This window comes from Prenolepis imparis, unplaced genomic scaffold, assembly GCF_030444845.1.
Source record: "Prenolepis imparis isolate NDT839.2.m4 unplaced genomic scaffold, iyPreImpa1.0 SCAF_15, whole genome shotgun sequence".
Classification (NCBI taxonomy): domain Eukaryota; kingdom Metazoa; phylum Arthropoda; class Insecta; order Hymenoptera; family Formicidae; genus Prenolepis; species Prenolepis imparis.
Window position 1 is genome coordinate 2,722,584 of NW_028141173.1, and position 17,373 is coordinate 2,739,956.

Below are 17,373 nucleotides of genomic sequence, written 5' to 3' on the forward strand. Positions count from 1 at the left end.
ATTACATAACTTCGATATCTATTACATAACGATAGAGTGGGACGTATTCGTCGTCGTCGACATCAATAATAACGCTTTCGATTACATCATCCGAACGATAGACAAAGGCGGGGCGCAACCTTTCGCGGAACGTTGGCGTATAAAGCGGAAGTTGGTGCGCTCGAACTTTGCAAAAACGTCATAGCAGCCTTTTGTCGCGAGATGCATAGATCCGCGGCAAAACACGTACGATGGAACTATTCGGAAACTGACTGAGTCGGTGGACCGTGTGATGAATGCAACCGCATCCTGGTGCATCGGAGAGCTGCCTTTCAAGCGGTTCGATCGGCCGAGAGCTCCCTTTAACAAACACCAGCGACAAATGATCTTCGACACGCGATTGTGTTATTTTGTTCTTTTTTTTGACGAACATTGACCGCGCCAGCAAGAGCCGCAAAGATCAATTCCGGGATAAATTCTAAAAAGAAAGAAAAAAAGCACCCGTCCGCGGATATCGATAGAGTGAATTTTATTTTAATCCGTTAATATCGAGAAAGGTGGATTGGGATAATGGATTATTGGTACCTACACGTTAATCTCTCTTGACCACCTTTTCATTTCATCGGAAATTCAATAATTGCTGTTCTTCCCGAATCGGTTAATGATTCAGAGAGATTCGAACTTTGCGCGAATTGGTAATGAATAAATTCGCGTATTAATAGCGCGCATATATATATATATATATAAATTAAAAGAAAAGAAATATATAGAGAATATATAAATTAAAAGAAAATGATATGCGCTAATTTACGTTATCCGAAATTTCCGTAAAAAATTCTGAACCGTATATATCATACCGGTGTCTATTTTTTCCTCGGGTCACCAAAGATACGTCTGTCGAAGGACGCGGAATCACCCCATTGTCGCATTTCGCACCACGCGATGCTATGCGGCATGATGACACCCAGGTCGACGAAATATGTCCCGGACGGAATGTCACGTGCACGACACGTGTATATCAGCCGAGACACGACGCGTAAAATATTTCTCGCTGAGGTTCCAATTCATCTCGGCAACTGACTGCACACCTTCGCGCCCCTAATCAAACCTACATTTCGGACGATTTTTTGTAATTTTGCACGAGAATAAACACCGTCGATCGCACAAATATAGCTACGATTTTTTAGAAATCAAGCACAGAATGTGAATCGATGAATCATCGAAGAGTAGCTGATTTAGGGATATATATATATTACTCGGATGAATGTGAAAGACCTCAATTTGAATTTTATATTAACAATTATTTTTTTTATTTATCATATTTTTTACCCGTTTGACTGCGTTGCAATTTTATTCTTTTTATTTGTGTAATCTATATGTTTAAAGTTATTTTTTAATTAAAATCCTCGAAATCCTCATCACATCCTTATAATCCTCAAAATTACATTATTTTCAATATAAAATTGAACAATGGCACGCGCTTGTGTTGTTCGAGTGTGTTTAATAAAAAGGAGATATAAATTATCTTATCATTTTAATATACGATACATTCTACGATCCATTTTACGATCCAAAAGAAAAAAGAAAAGAAAAAAAAAAAATAAAAATATACCCGAATAATTGGACATTCCTTTATGCAATCACGGTCCTTTTGAAACGTATCATCACGCGCGACCAAAGAACTTCAAGGGAGAGGGGGAAAAAAAACGACAAAGGGAGCAGGCAAAGGGGGAGAAAATGGTAGGCACGAAGGGTCGTTGCAGAGCCTTGGATGCTGCTGCGTGGTGGTTTCGTATCGATTTATCTTGTAGCCGGCTTTTCCGCCGTTTCTATCGCGGGCCGCGTCCAGGTCCGAGGCAAGATACCCCGAGAAAAAGAATTTTCATCCCCCCTTTGCGATCCTACATCGCGATAATTAAAGGTATCCTAGGTGCTTCTCTCGACACATTAAGCGTCACGTGGATTTCGTATGATTTCTCTTATTTCGCGAAGATGTCGTAACTCAAAACCCTTAATTGGAGAGAAAGAGAGATAAAGACACCTCGTGTAAGCTGAAGCAGCATCCTTCTCCCTCTTTCGCGCTAAAAATAGCTAATCTATTAAAAGTAAATTCACTATACACATGAATACGATAGAGACGTTTAAAGCGGAAAAAGTTAAAATGAATTTATTGTATAATGGACGAGAGATAAAGTGGAAAAATTCCAACAATTCGTGATTTTCTTTTTCAAACTGAAATTAAAGATAAGTACCGAATAAGGTAAACAATTATTATTACCCCGATTTTTTTACAGAAGATTATTCGAATTTTCCAAATCTCCCTCCTGTTGAGACTTAAATATCAGTTGGAGATGTAAAATATTTCCGATATGTCCGAAACGCTGCGATAAAAATTTCAAGTTCTTAACGCGATATTCCGAATATACCTATATGTAAGAGTAAACAAAAATTCCATGCATCATACAGAGTCAAAATTACCCGGAAAAGCAATTATTTGTACTTGGCCGATATAAACTTCGTCTGATCCCGACGACGACGAAGCGAAATTGCGGCAATCAAAAATACTTTGCGTTTCTCATCGGCGTCATTTGTACACTGACAAACTTTCTCGTTTCATCTTTCACCCTCCCCTATTTCGAGGGATGCCAATTTGCGCAATTACCGGGTTCGACTGTCTCAGGTACGCGATCGACGTAAGAAAGCCGGGTTTACACCGGATCCCTTTAAAAGGGATCCCCTTTAAAACGCGCGGCAATTTCAGCGATTCATCTCTCTATTCTATGTATATTTATGCAATACCTATTTTTTATATAAATATAAATTATAGTTTACACAAATATAAATGATATTTTTAAAGCTATTGTTTTCTCATATATTTTCATACAAAATACAACATTCTTTTCCCTTTGTATTTTATATATTACGTGATCAACAACACATATAAGTTATAAAAATAAAATAATTTTTCGATTGTCGCATCTATTTTTTTTTCCCATCAGTCAAAACGTTTTGGACACGATAGATATTGAAAATAAATTATATCGCCCTCATATTATAATGCCATTGTGCGATATATTGTGCTGTCCATAATGTAATGTTATCACATAATTGTCATCCGACGTGCAAATTAAATAGTTAATGTCGTGTAACGAATTTGATTTGGGATATCAGAGCTAAATATAATAGTGACAATGTTCCCGCATTCTCTCCATTCAACGTCGACTTTGCCGCACGCTATCGTCTAGCATTATTGTACATTATGATTCCCAAGGTGTGAAAAGGCGGACATAGAACATGTATGATACTACACGTATTATACTTGTGTATATACATACATATATATAAAATCTAATAACGTATAGTCACATGTAGAAACTCTCGAGGAAACTCCAACATAATATCAACACGTTCATAAACATACGTACATAAATATTAATTACATCATCGTACTCGAAATTAACGTCATATACAAATAACAACGAAAGTATTAAATTATATTACATTAATTATTAAATTATTGGAAAAAATTAAAATATATACAATATTTAAAATATATAAATTACAATATCTCTCTCTCTTTTTTCTTTTGTATTATGTATATATATAATTGGATAATTTTAAATGACTAAAAATTTAAAAAATCTCTGTCAAAACAATTAAATGTCAAGCGAGCTTTTTCTCTGAAGCTAGAGAAGTCGATATTTCCAAATTATGAAGCGTATAAAAAGATTTTGTAAACGGTGCTGTTTTAATCGACGATCCGTGGGAAAAACTTAAGGAGAACAATCGGGAATTACGAGGCGGATAGTGAAAAGGGTCGACGTTTGAGCGGTCGGTTTGCGAAGAAAAAAAAAAAAAAAAAACGTCGATAGCCGCCGCGGTTAACGTCTAGTTTAATCCACCTTCGATAGAACGCCTCATTACTATATCTCGTAGAAATTTAACTCGAGCGAGAGAAACTCTATCGTTCCTCGCTCATTTTCCCCAGACTTCCCCGTTATTTATCCTAGACCATCATCGAATTTAACTGCAAATTTAATGCCGCGCTTCGCACAAATCGCAAACGGTTTCTATAAATTTTGTCGAACGTTGAACTTTAACTTACAACGTTTGCATGGAAATTATACTTCTTGACGCACTGCTCTTTTTTCACATCAAACTATGAATGCAATTAAAGTTACATTTTAGAACATTATATTCTAAAAGTAATTTAATCCACTATTAAATTATATAATCTATTGCGCACTGAATTAAATTCATTATTCAATTGTGCGCGACTTTAAATTTACGATTAAAATTATTTTCAAGAGACTTGTTTAATTAAAAAAATATTTATTTTCATTGATAAATTCATATTGAATATATGAACGATTCAAGCTTACGGAGGATAGATTTATACGACGACCAGTTGTATTAGTTACAAGTTCCCGTAAGATAATCTTTTTCAAAGGAAGGACAATATGTTCGATAACACGCCTCGCGTGTGTCGACCATATAAAGAGGCGCCGTAACGTCTGCTCTTCATTCTCGAGAGGCATTCCCGATAATCCCGCAAAATCAGGTCAATCTATGAACAGAAGTTCAAGCGCGCTAATATCGTCCCCGTTCGTCCATTATCGAATAGTGTCACTTTTAAATATCCACATGTGTAGCACGAATACATTCAAGTAAAAAAAAAAAACCGTTCCGTGCTTTTAAAAGCTGCAGCAATAAGTTATAACAATTTTCGGTGAGCAAAAAATGACTGGAGAAAGAGCCATTGAAAAAGTAATTGAGAAAAAAAATAACTGAAATATTGCCGGAAACTTTTGTTACGCAGAAAATTTATTTTTAAAAAATTGTTATTTTTGTCAACTTGAATCTTTTGTAGAAATGATTCCAGTCATTTTCTGCGCGAGAGATAGATGCATTTATCGAGCGGAATAAACCCACGAATTGACGCGCATTCTTTGATAAATCGTCCAGTCGGATGATCGTGTTCCCTTTCATCTTCGCTCATCCCTTTCAAAAGAAAGACTACACATTTATTGACGAGAGAGACGCGACTGGAATATAATACCGTTGCCACGGACGAAATTTTTCAATACAAACTATAGAGACATCCTATTATTATTACTTTGACAAAAATAAGAATGGAACAACTTTATGAAAATTAGCGAGATTTAATCATAGGTCAATTTGATCTCTTTACTGATCTCTTCTCTATGAAAGGCTTCAGATATATCAAAAACAGCCGAGGTCAACAAATAAGTAAGCTCGCGCGTTTCTGATCCGTAGAAGCGAAACGTCTGATAAGTAAACGCCACTCGACAAAGTCCACAATGAGGCGAGAAATTTTGCGGGATTGTCGAGAGAGCTTTCTCGAAGCTCTTGACGAGCGACTCTCTTTGTGCGCGCGGTCAGACTATTTCCAGTCGTGAAGAGCGCACTTGTGTGACGTGCTTCTCTACTTCCATCGTACTTGAGAACGGAGTAGCGAAAGCTCCAGAACGAGCGCCGTTACTTATACGGAACGCGTCTCGCACCGATAAGCGCATAATTGCTAATTAGACTGATTTATGCCGCGCGGTTATTAATTTTGAAGCTCAGAGACAAACAGAATGAGAGAGAGAGAGAACATTGTTTTGAATATTCCTTCGTATTATTTCGTCTGTGATAAAATTTTCGCATAATGACTCTTCAACCTTTTATTAAAACTATACAAATATGTTAATGGAGTGTTTCTCGCAATTTTATAGAATAATTACAAAATCTGAAAATTTCTTCGAATAATTCTGAGCTAAAAAGCGCAAGTAAGTAGTTTTGCGATTCAATGAATTATTATGAATGTAAATCTAGTAAAAGGGTTTCGTAGAATAATAAAGTAGTTTCGTAGAATATTGAAAGAAAATGCACAATAATTTCTGCGAAGAGAAAGTGTCAAAAGAATCTTTTCATCTTTAGTCTTCCAATCCTTTCCTTGAAATTTTTTCGAAGCTTTTGTTTAAAATATTAATTTATAGATTTTACGCTACGGTAATCAAAAATTCATGCTGTAACTCAGGACGAAACACGTCAAGCTTTACAAATTGTTGCAGCTCAGCACTAGAGAAACGCATCGTTCGTTACCTTATGACGTTACGCGATAAATTTGGAGCTCGTTAAAGTCGGAGAGCCGGTAGTTGCGACTTACATGAAGTACTTTATCAACATTCAACGTAATTAAATTTCTATAATTTTATTTAATTGCAACTTGTACGTACATATTTACCGTTTTTAAATTTTAATTTACATACCTTTAGAAAAAAAAACTAACTTGCTGTTAACTTTACACTAGCCAACTATTCAAAAATTAATTCTTAATTAACTAAAGCGACAGATTTTCGTTTGCACATATTTAAAAAAAATATATATATATTAAAAGTTAATTAAAAATTAGCAGAGGAAGCGAGCAAAGCAAGTGAGAAAAGCAAAGCAAGCTTGTAATTATCGAGGCAGATTTCGGGCCAGTTTTGTGTCGTTGAATTTCAATTCGGGTGAGGGGGTTTGAGATCGTGTTTGCGGTGGTCGGAAGCAGGCACAAATAAACGCCAAGAGAGATATATTAGAGTTGCCAAGAACGCGACGCGTTCCGAAGCACGTGAAGAATTTCGATCCTTAGTCTATATGGATCTCGAAATTGGAACAGAATCACTGTTACTTTACGTCGAGGTAGCAAAACGAAGATATAGCGAAACGCGAGATGAAAGTAAATAGAAACGATTCCGAACGACATATGTCTTTCCGAGTCGCGGAATGGTGCTCAGTCGATCGTTTCAATTTCAAAGATGTGTTTCGATTGCGATTTAACTTGTGCGACTTAAATTTGTGTTGATGTGAATCTCCTATCAAAGTTTAGCCCACCCAAACATTCGTCTTCGAGATATATCGCTCATTTGCTCAAAAATCACAATTTTTGAGTTATGTCATTGTTGCAGCAAATGAGCGATATGTAAATCTAACAATTGTTTGAAGCAAGTGAAAATTATAAGCGATTATATGTATATCTCCGGAATTTTGAACAAAAATATCTGGAAAATCTGGGTCTCCTCAAGAAATTTGTCAAGATTTAAATAGACACTCTGTTATATAATGTTCATTCAAATCTTGTAAAAAATTCCCTGAGAATTCTTTGATCTTTTCGATATTTTTGTCCAAAATTTAAGATAAAATTTAAAAAATTTTTGATGCAATTTTTTTTATGTGCGTTTTCTAGTGCTTTTTACTCGTAAAGGAAACAAAATTCACTTAAATTTTATATATATAAATATTGAAAATATACTAAAAACATACAACTTTTACAACAATAAATGGTTTTTGTAAAATACGCATTTTCTACATGCATAAAATTTTCCTTTTTTTTTTCTTTATAAAAATTACAATAAAAGGATATGCACTGCATATTCAGTATTTCATTTGAATATATAAACAGAGAAAGATATATATTTGTAATATATTTTAAACATATAATTCACAACTTGGCCAATCGGTGGATTGTTGACCGTTTATATTATAAGACAAAATTATGGACACAAAAATTTTTTAAAAAATTTTTCGAGTCTCAATAAAGTTCCATGAAAATTTTCTAATTTTTTTGTTAAAAAAGAAATCTGAGAATTCTAAATTTATCTAGAGAGTAAACTCTCTGTTGTATCGTAAAAGATAATAAATTTTCTTTATTTTTTACATAGTTAAGCATAGTAATATGAGTAATATCGTATAAGTTTGCGAACGCGATGTAACACCCTTGCAAGAAATTATAACGTGTAATTAACATCGCGGATTAATTCAAGCCGAGGGGTATTTTAGAAATTTCTGCGATGTGTGAGCGTCTATACGTACACGTATACACAAAAGCGCACACACGGTGCGATGCCGCAATGCTGGGTAATCGTGACCTCTGACATTTTAGACGCGGAAATGTTTCTCATATCCGGTTGGGTAGAACTCAATACCGTGCGCACGAGATCGATGGTGGGGAAGACTCCGTCAGGTTAAAACTTTACATAAGAGTTATCGAGACTTTGCGCTTTTATTCTGTCCGATAAAAGGGATCGCTGTCCTTTTCGCGACAAGACGGTATAAATTATTCCCGAATTTTCGAATAATTCAAGAGGTGCGCACTGTCACTTTATATCGGACGATAAATTTAGAATCGTATTAGAAATTAATGAACAGACCCAGTGAAATATCGATAAATGCAAAAATACTCAAGCATCGATGCTTCAGCAAATCTTAAATTATAATTAAGTTCATAATTATATAGTTTAAATATTTAATTATTAAAATTTATATATGTATATATACATATATATAATGTACACAAACCATATATGTATAATATAATATATAATATAATATATAATACATAAAACTCTATGTTCAAATTATCTTACAATTAATATTTCGGAAAATATTTTTATCGCGCAATTAATATTTTTTTATTCGTTCTTTAAACAGATATCTAATAAAAAAATTACATATTTTTGGAAAACAATTTTGTTTATAAATATGAATTTTTATAAAACATGAAATATATATATAGAATATTTATATGTATATAAAATATTATATATTTAAAAAAATAAAATCTAATTCCTATATAAATAATTCAAATAATATTAAATCTCTTTTAACACAGAGATAAAAGATATTATTTTATTAAATATTTTAAAAGCATTTTATTAAATATTTCTCAAAATAAAATGTCAAAATTTAATACTTAAATTAAAAATATTTAACAATAATATAAAGAATAAACCTACCGCAACAAGCAATTAACTTTGCAATATTAATAGATGAAGTAAAGTATAAATTACTCACTACTTGTTTTGCTGTCATCCGATATTTCCTTCTCATCTCTTGTTCGCCCTTTGCTGCTTTATTATGGCACTCACTCGCGAAAACACGGTTAATTACGACACTTTGCACGGCAATCGTCGACGTTAATCGCATGCATTTTATTATTGTACATTAACGCAATAAAAGAACAACACGAAAACTGTCGTACAAAGTAACGATTCGCTCTTCTTTTAGAACGACTATCATCTCGTTACTATAATAAAAATGTAAAAACGCGCGTATACGAGTTTCACATTCAAGGTAAATATTTACAGAATGTAATATCCGAAAATATACATATGTATATCCGTCGCGATAGACTTGCAGACCGAGTGAAGCATCCTGTGAAACGCGCGTGTCAACAGAGATCATCGACGTATAATATAAGCGTCGAAATTTCGCTACGCGGTTGAAGTGTCAAAGTGTCAAAGTACGCAAGTCTAATTAACGCGGACATTGATTGCTCGCGCGGGATAATAGTCACTAATCTCTTCTTTCATATTTGTCGCGATCGCATTTTTACGATGATATGGACAGAGCACATTTCGTTACGTCTTTCTACCTCGAGTCTCGCCGAGCGAATGACGACGAGACGACCGCGAATTGTGTATAAGTGGAGTTCGCTATTGTTTGTTTATACACGGCGAGAAGCCCCGAATGGCAAGATAAACCCATTCCGTATCGTCGTTTTATTGCTCTTTGAAACGCGATCATTCTCCGCCAACAATTAGGCATTATCGGTCCTCGTGATGAATTAATTTCCCGCGATTGACTCGTATCGAGAAAACGTCAAACTATCTGTCAAAACAGTATATCTCGCCGTGATTTATATATACATTTCGAGTGGGAATCAAAGCGAGAGAGAGAGAACAGCAATTATGTTATAAATTATCGTTTTATCTTTGTGGACGGTATATAAATCTTTCCTTAACGATGTTCGGATTCGAATAAATATCTCGCATCTCGCGCTTTGTATTTTTTCATCGATTTAAATGTAATCCGTCAATTATTTTCGGATTTACAGCGCGCGTGTATAATACGCGAATTGTATAATGGAACGAACACATATCGATGATCTTTTGAAACGAGTATATTGTGCGTGATTTGCTCGGTCGCGAAATCTCTCGCGTGAATCAACAAAGTAACGACAAACTTTTGGATATTACATTCTGCGAATATTTATCTGTTGTTGCAAGAAATAGAGATGTGTTCTCGTTTATATAATAGTGTTAATTATATATGTCAGTGCATGCAGGGGAAAAGGACAAGAGAGACACAAGATTATTATTTAACGTTCAAGAATAAAATTATAAAAAAGATTAAATAAGAAAAGTTTTCCTATTATATAAATTATATACAAACATACAAATAAAGTTCTATTTTGGCAGCCTTTGATTTCACCTTTTCGTTAAACTAATCCTTTTCCTTACAGAATTTTAGAACTCGTATATTAATTTTTTCACTTATATGTTATAATATAAGATAATCGTTCTAAATAAAAGATAATTCGAGATAAATTGTTCTAAAAGAAGAGCATGTATTATTATCTGTTAGCATCTGTCGCCAAAGAATTTCAAGCGCCAGGCAGATCACACCCGTTCGTTGTTCTCTTGTTGCAACGTAATAAAGTGCACATTGTGTGATTAATGTCGGGGCGTCGTGTAAAATGTCGCGCGATCATAATTAGCCGTTGTTTTCGCGAATGAATGTCATGTGACTGCCTTGAAGCAGCAAATGATTATCAAGTGACAAAGAGAAGGAAGACTCCGACATCGAAGCAATCGTGGAATAAGAAATTCATAATTTAATTCATCATTTGTTATTATTATAAAATTGATCGCTTATTTGCCTTCGTAATCTATCAATTAATTAATTAAAACATCATTTATATATATAAAATATTTTAATGTTGCTTGAAAGGTTTGTAATTGCTTAAATTGTTTATGCAAAAATTAAATGTTTACGCGTATATACCATATTTTATAAAAGGTTTTACAAAAACAAAATTTTTTTCGAAAATTATTAATATTTAATTAAGTAAAATTAAATGAAAGAATTGAATAAAAAAATTAATTTATTATATATTATAATTACATAATTTATACTTTTGTATAAAACTATACTTTTTGTTTTATTTATCGTTTTAAAGAAATATTATCTCGAAACAAGTAGATTTCACTCATCGCAGAATCCTTACGAGTTATCGCGAGCGATGCTTCAAATCCTTCGCAAACATGAGTCTAATTGAATTAGCTCTGCTTGTGAACAATGCAGCAATTCGCGCGTGTGTGAGATGCGTATATAACATACAACATAACCGACCAGTATATTTCGCATTGCGTGAAGCAGCAAAGTCAGTCTAATGCCGTTAGCGTTAATTGTGTCTGATAGGACGTAAACTCGTCTGTATAAAGTCCATATAAGTCTACATAAGGAGGACCACACACACACGATTGTTGCACATAACGATTGAAATATGTATTATGTCAATAAAACATTTAAAATATACATATACATATGTATTATACATTATGTATATTATAATATACATTGTATGCATCAATATTTTAATTAATATATAATTATAGATTACACAGAGAGAATTTTCTCTTAGAATTTATCCTGAAAATCATGAGACAATATGGTATGGAAAGAATTTTAATATTTATCACAATAAAATAATATCTATTACAATAAAATATAAATTATATTTTATTGTGATAGATATTATTATTTTTATTGTAATAAATATTGATCAGAGAAATTCTCATAAAATTCTTTCCACACCATATTGTCCCATGATTTTCAGGGTAAAATCTATACGAGAAAATTCTCTCAAGTGTAGATATGTATAATAGTGTATATAAGATTCATTTGTTGCTATTTCGAAATATCCCGATTTACATAACGGATTAGTTTTAGAGTACATAAAATTACGAGATTCGAAATCAGTGCCGATGATCGTGTCCAATGCTCGCAACCGCTGTAGCAATCAACGATAACCCACTCACGGTATCGGAAAATGGCGCGGGCGAGACCGGAATAGTGTAAATGAAAATCCACTACTGCGACTATATAACCACGCGCGATTTCGCACACAGCGGCGATTGTACGTGAAAAAGCAATCTCGATGATATAAATTCGTCGATTGATTGATCGCTGCGACGAGAGTGAAACGAAATAAAAGCGAGTAGACCATTTTGCAAGACGATATGACGATTGATTTCGACACTTATCGAATTCTCTATCGATGTAAAATAAGAAAGAGACAGAATTTGTAGCCAATTTTTTTTACGAGAGAGAGCTTTTCCTCTCGATAAAATCTACTTACATAAGATCCTTAATAGTCTAAGAGCGACGTCCGCTCTTCGAGATGTGCGATAAAAAATCGAACTAAAAAGAGTCATTAATGACAGTTGGCCTCGAGAGAAAAAAAAGCTCGAAGCTTAGGAGGTACGGCCGAGTGTTCCGAAAATTCCATCTGGGGGACCATTTATATTCCGGCGTGGCCAAAAGTGCCACCTCTCTTACGTTACGATCCGTAGGGACAAAGGGCCATTTATCGCCGCGAAGCATCGGCACGTTATACGGGGTGTTTCAAAAATTATTGTATTTTATATAAGAACGAGATAAATAGCGATTGTTTTGATATATTAAAATCGTCAATAATTTTCCAGTCTCCTGTTACTGAAAATTAGGTGAGCCTGATCTAAGACCTAAATTTGAGAAATATAAAATAAATAATCAATCAGAAGAATTAATTTTAAATTAATTTCATGCGTAAATTAATTTTATGTCTTATTTGGAGTTTAATTATCGAGGTCTTTATAATGTCGAGAAAGGTTAAGAGAATTTTTCTGTGATAAAGGGAATCTCTGCTGGAGATATAATTTCTGGCATACCCGGTATACCAATTCTACGGTGCGAAGGGAAGAGTCGTATGGCGAATTTCGCGGAGGGGATGCGGGTGGATTTGCATCGACGTGGCAAAAGGATCCCTGCACCCTCGCGTTCGTGCCAGGGGAATCGGGGATGCGGAATCGTTTGGCGATGGTGCACCCTGTTGTTTTCGACTACCCCCTATCCCTATACTAAGGACGGGGACCATTCGTCCGGAAAAAATCGAAAGTCGCGCACTCCGAGTACTGACGTGTGACATCGGATTCAAACAAACCATGCACAGCTCCATACAATCGTGTTCTCCTATCTCATGTTGTATTTTTTGAATTTCGTCGCTTGTCTTTCAGTGCAAGCCTGACAAACTTATCTTAAAAATATTCAAAAATAAAATTATATTCATAAAAAAAATCGTAATAAATTGTTCAGTCATAAAATAATTCGAGAACAAGGAAATGTTCCTCTCAATTTTATATTTTATATGACTATTTAAAAATAATTACTAATTGAACACACATAAGAAGAATCTAATTATTTTAGAGAAGAAGAAAGTAAGAAGAAAATAATTCTTTTCCGAGACATTTTAACGATCAAATTATTAATTATAAATCTCTTTCTTTCTCGAGTTGCAGGTGAAGGAAATAGAACATGGTTAATATCGCGAATTGATTTGTTCTATCAAAGCGCCATTTGTCGACCAAGTCGTTTCACATCGCGAGAGACGTATGCGTAAAGCGATAGTCGCCAATTAATCGACTTCGCGTGCAGGCAGTCTAATTTATGGCAACACGATAGCCACATTCATAAAATCGTGACGTGTTTATTAAACCACGTCCCTCGATGTAAATGAGAAAATGTCTGGCGAGAATCCATGTACCTATTCCCTGTCATAGGCAGAAAATGCATGGATTCGTAAATTTTATCTTTGCGGAAGCTTTTCGTATATTATCGTGAATTGAACGTTAAGATGTGCAGGAAACTATCCGGCGAGCCATTTTTGAATACAAATCGCTATTTAACCGTAAGTCATTAATTTTCGGTATTATATATCTATATATACATTTAATTCTCAAATTATAAGTATTAAACTTAGAATTACAAAAGTAAAATAGAGAATATATAGATTTAAAATATAATATTTGTCTAAAATAAGCTATTGATTCGCAATCAATAAAAATTCCGAAAAAAATTAATCTCCAAGTTGAAAAATTAGACACCTATAAATTAATTTCCTCATAAACAAATTCCTAGAAAAAAGTCAATATAAAACGTCGTCGCGTGACGCATCTTCGATTCTAATAGCGTTTTTCACTGGGAGAACTAGTGCGCACTGAGTGCACATAAAGGTTATCACAATTTCACAATGATATAAGTAATTAAAAAAGTAAAATAATTCATAGTAAGAGCTATTATTATTATTGTTCAATATGAGTAATGATAATAATAGCTTTTACTATTAATTATTTTACTTTCTTAATTACTTATATCATTGTGAAATTGTATGTGATAACTTTATGTGCACTCAGTGCGCACTAGTTCTCCCAGTGAAAAACGCTATAAATAAAACCGATGACACACTGTATCAACGACGATGAATGTACGTCGCGTCGCGGTAATTTGTTTATCATTATCATTATTATTTTCGGGAAAAGTGCTTTTACAATAGCGGATGTCCGCGAATACATTCGAGACTGCGGTCGATCCCGGATGGAAAAGTTTATCGTTCCTCCGAATTGAATCACGACGACCGGAATCATTCGCGATCATCGTCGCGAGTCACGCACGTATCAAAGTACAAAACGCAATGAATCGCGGCGACCCAGTTGCGTGATAAGGCGACATCGCGAGGCTCATGAATAAGACATGTCGCACGCGGGCGAAAACCGAATGAATAACTCCGGTCTAGTTCATCGAGAAAATCTCGGGAGTACCCTTAACTAAGTAAGCGCGCGCGAGGGGGAATAAAATGTTTATAACACAATTATCGCCAACATAAATATCTTATCTCTCTTCCTCCGTATAATTTGATGGATCGGCGAAAATATATCACATATATTCTTAATCCAAATTTTCATACAACCGATATTCCTCTTATCTCCGTAAATCGGTCATATATCCTGCAAAATAAATCGTTCTTCTTGTCGCTAAAAACTCTTTAAGACGATCTATTGTATAATACAGAGAGAGAATTCAGAATCGAATTTCATCTGTAATTTTGTATATCATGTAATATAGAAAACATTCGAAGAAGTAAAATATATAAAATTAGGAAATATGACACACACACATAAAAAATTACGAAATTTTGCCTTGTAACTTGTCGCGAATTATATAGATTTATAATTTTGCTTATGCTCGAAATGTGTTTCTTTAATTTTTGAAACAGAAAAATTATATATTTACGCATATATATAATATTAAAATCTATTATATTATCTCTTCTTCTGAGAAAAATTCTTTGAAAAATTTTTCCTCAATTTATACTTTCTTTACTCTCATCGCGATTGTATTTTGGAGACTATTATGCGATGCGCGGCTGTCGCTCGTCAAACTTAAAACTTTCATGACTTTCGCTTGATGGTTAAATGGACCGCGATCGAGAACTCGAGAGAGAAAGAATAAATATAGCAGGGGGAGGAAAAGAAAATATTATCATATATAATAATATATAGATATATGAGAGATGTAAAAATGACGGAGAGCTTCAATTTTCTGAAAGAATACGCCAACGAAAATTGTGAGGCAAATCTCTCTTTTTTTTTTTGCCTATTTTCAAGTATAATAACTTTTTCAACTGTGTAGACTATTTATTCTTATCGTGCTGTTTTTCAATATTCATTCTCATTGAGATTCAGTACGCGTTATGATTACAAAGTTTATTCATTAAAAACAACGAAGCAAGTAATTAAATAACTCAAATAAAGTAAAATAAATAAAAGACTTCCATGACGCCAAAAAATATTGTAGCCAGTACAAAAAGATTAACTATAAAAAAAGTATTGAACAAAAAACACTGAGAGGTCATTTCTATTGATTGGTCAGCGTGTTCTCTGTCGAAGTGCGTCGGCATTTTGAATCCGATAATGGATCTGCGATTCCGAGTAGAATACGAAATTGAGATTATAATGATTGTGAGACACATGTTCGCATGAAATCAGCGATTAATAAATTATAAAAAGATTGATGATTCAAGTAAAATGTCTTATATAAATAAAAATAAGAGTGAGAGGAGAGAGCAAAGGCAAAATTTAAGATGACATTTAAAAATACTGCTTTAAAATTTAAGATGACATTTAAAAACAAATTCCTTCCGATACATAACGACGTTAAAGAAATTAAATTCGATTATAAAAAAAATAGATCAATGGTATAAATAACAATAAAAATAATGCAAAATAAATTCCGCTTGCAAAATGGGGAGAAATGTGTAACAGGTGTATATAAAAATTGTTATCGAGAATCAATGAGATCTCGAAATTAATTTGAAGTAGATATATCACGCTTTCCTTTCCGTATATAAATAAAACAATAAAATCGGAAATTAAATAACAATACACTGACATCTAAAAGTTAAACGTAACTTGACGGATGTATATATACACCTTATGTACTTTAAATCCCGACGAGAGAAAGAGAGAGAGATTGGCTCGTGTATCTATACTTAGCTGCCTGCACGAGGAGAAAAAAATAGTAATCGGTACACGAGCAGATAAAGTTATATTTTTTCAATGGTTATGTATGTACATACATACACTGAGAGAAGAATGTACTAATAATCTACTTTCTTCCATATTTCGAAGGCATTAAAGCGCGATTTCTGCCTTCTCGGTCGCGAGATCAATTTTAATCAATCATATTGATAAATATGATGCCAATGCCGCGCGCGATAAACAATATTATAATTTGATAGAAATTTCGACAATGAGTTGAAACGTGATTATTTATGCATACGTGATAAAATTGATATTATTATCGGAGTGATGTGTCACCGATTATTTGTGATTTTACCACATTTCACTCGAGGAGTTCGTCGCGTTGCGATTAAACGGAATCGATAAAAAATTATAATATATAATTAATTAGAATTTTTTAAATATATTTATATTTATAATTTAATTAAAAAGCACGAATAAAATATATTTCAGAATATATATTTTTCTTAGAAATTTTTCAGGAAGTTATATGTTAATGACAACTTTGTTATTGTACGAAGATTAATGTAACGAAAAATAAATTAATCTTATTCATATGTACATGTTATTTTGCGCATGTATTAATAAGCAAGATAATTAATTACTCTATTTCTCGCCAGTAAAATCTCTAAAAATTACTAACATACATATATCTCTTAATAGCTTTTCCGCTTTAAATATATTTTGTTAATTAATTCAGATTAAAATTTTGCTAAAGTAAGCTTATATACTAGAAGTTAATTCAACGATAAACAAGATTAATATATTGTTAAAATTATATTTGGATTAAAATTTTATATCACACACACACACACATTAATTATCATCAAAATCGCGATCGGATTTACTTTCATTAATTTGGATCGCGATATTTAACTCTAAATTGTATTGTACAGACTATAGAGAACCCTGTATAAATAGGGAAAGTTTGAGGATCATCGCGGCA

The 17,373-nt window shown here is 33.4% G+C and overlaps 1 protein-coding gene across 9 annotated transcripts in view; it reads right to left on the bottom strand.

The window, feature by feature from the left end:
• Inae (inactivation no afterpotential E) overlaps nt 1-17,373 on the bottom strand; it is a 53,564-nt gene that overhangs the window by 19,237 nt on the left and 16,954 nt on the right. Inside the window, exon 1 of one of the 9 annotated variants that reach the window (XM_083055921.1) lies at nt 8,821-9,404. The exons of the other annotated variants lie outside the window; for them this stretch is intronic. The gene's annotated coding sequence lies outside the window, so the exon portion shown is untranslated. Of the gene's footprint in view, nt 1-8,820; nt 9,405-17,373 lie in introns of those variants that run through there. 9 annotated transcript variants of the gene reach the window in all.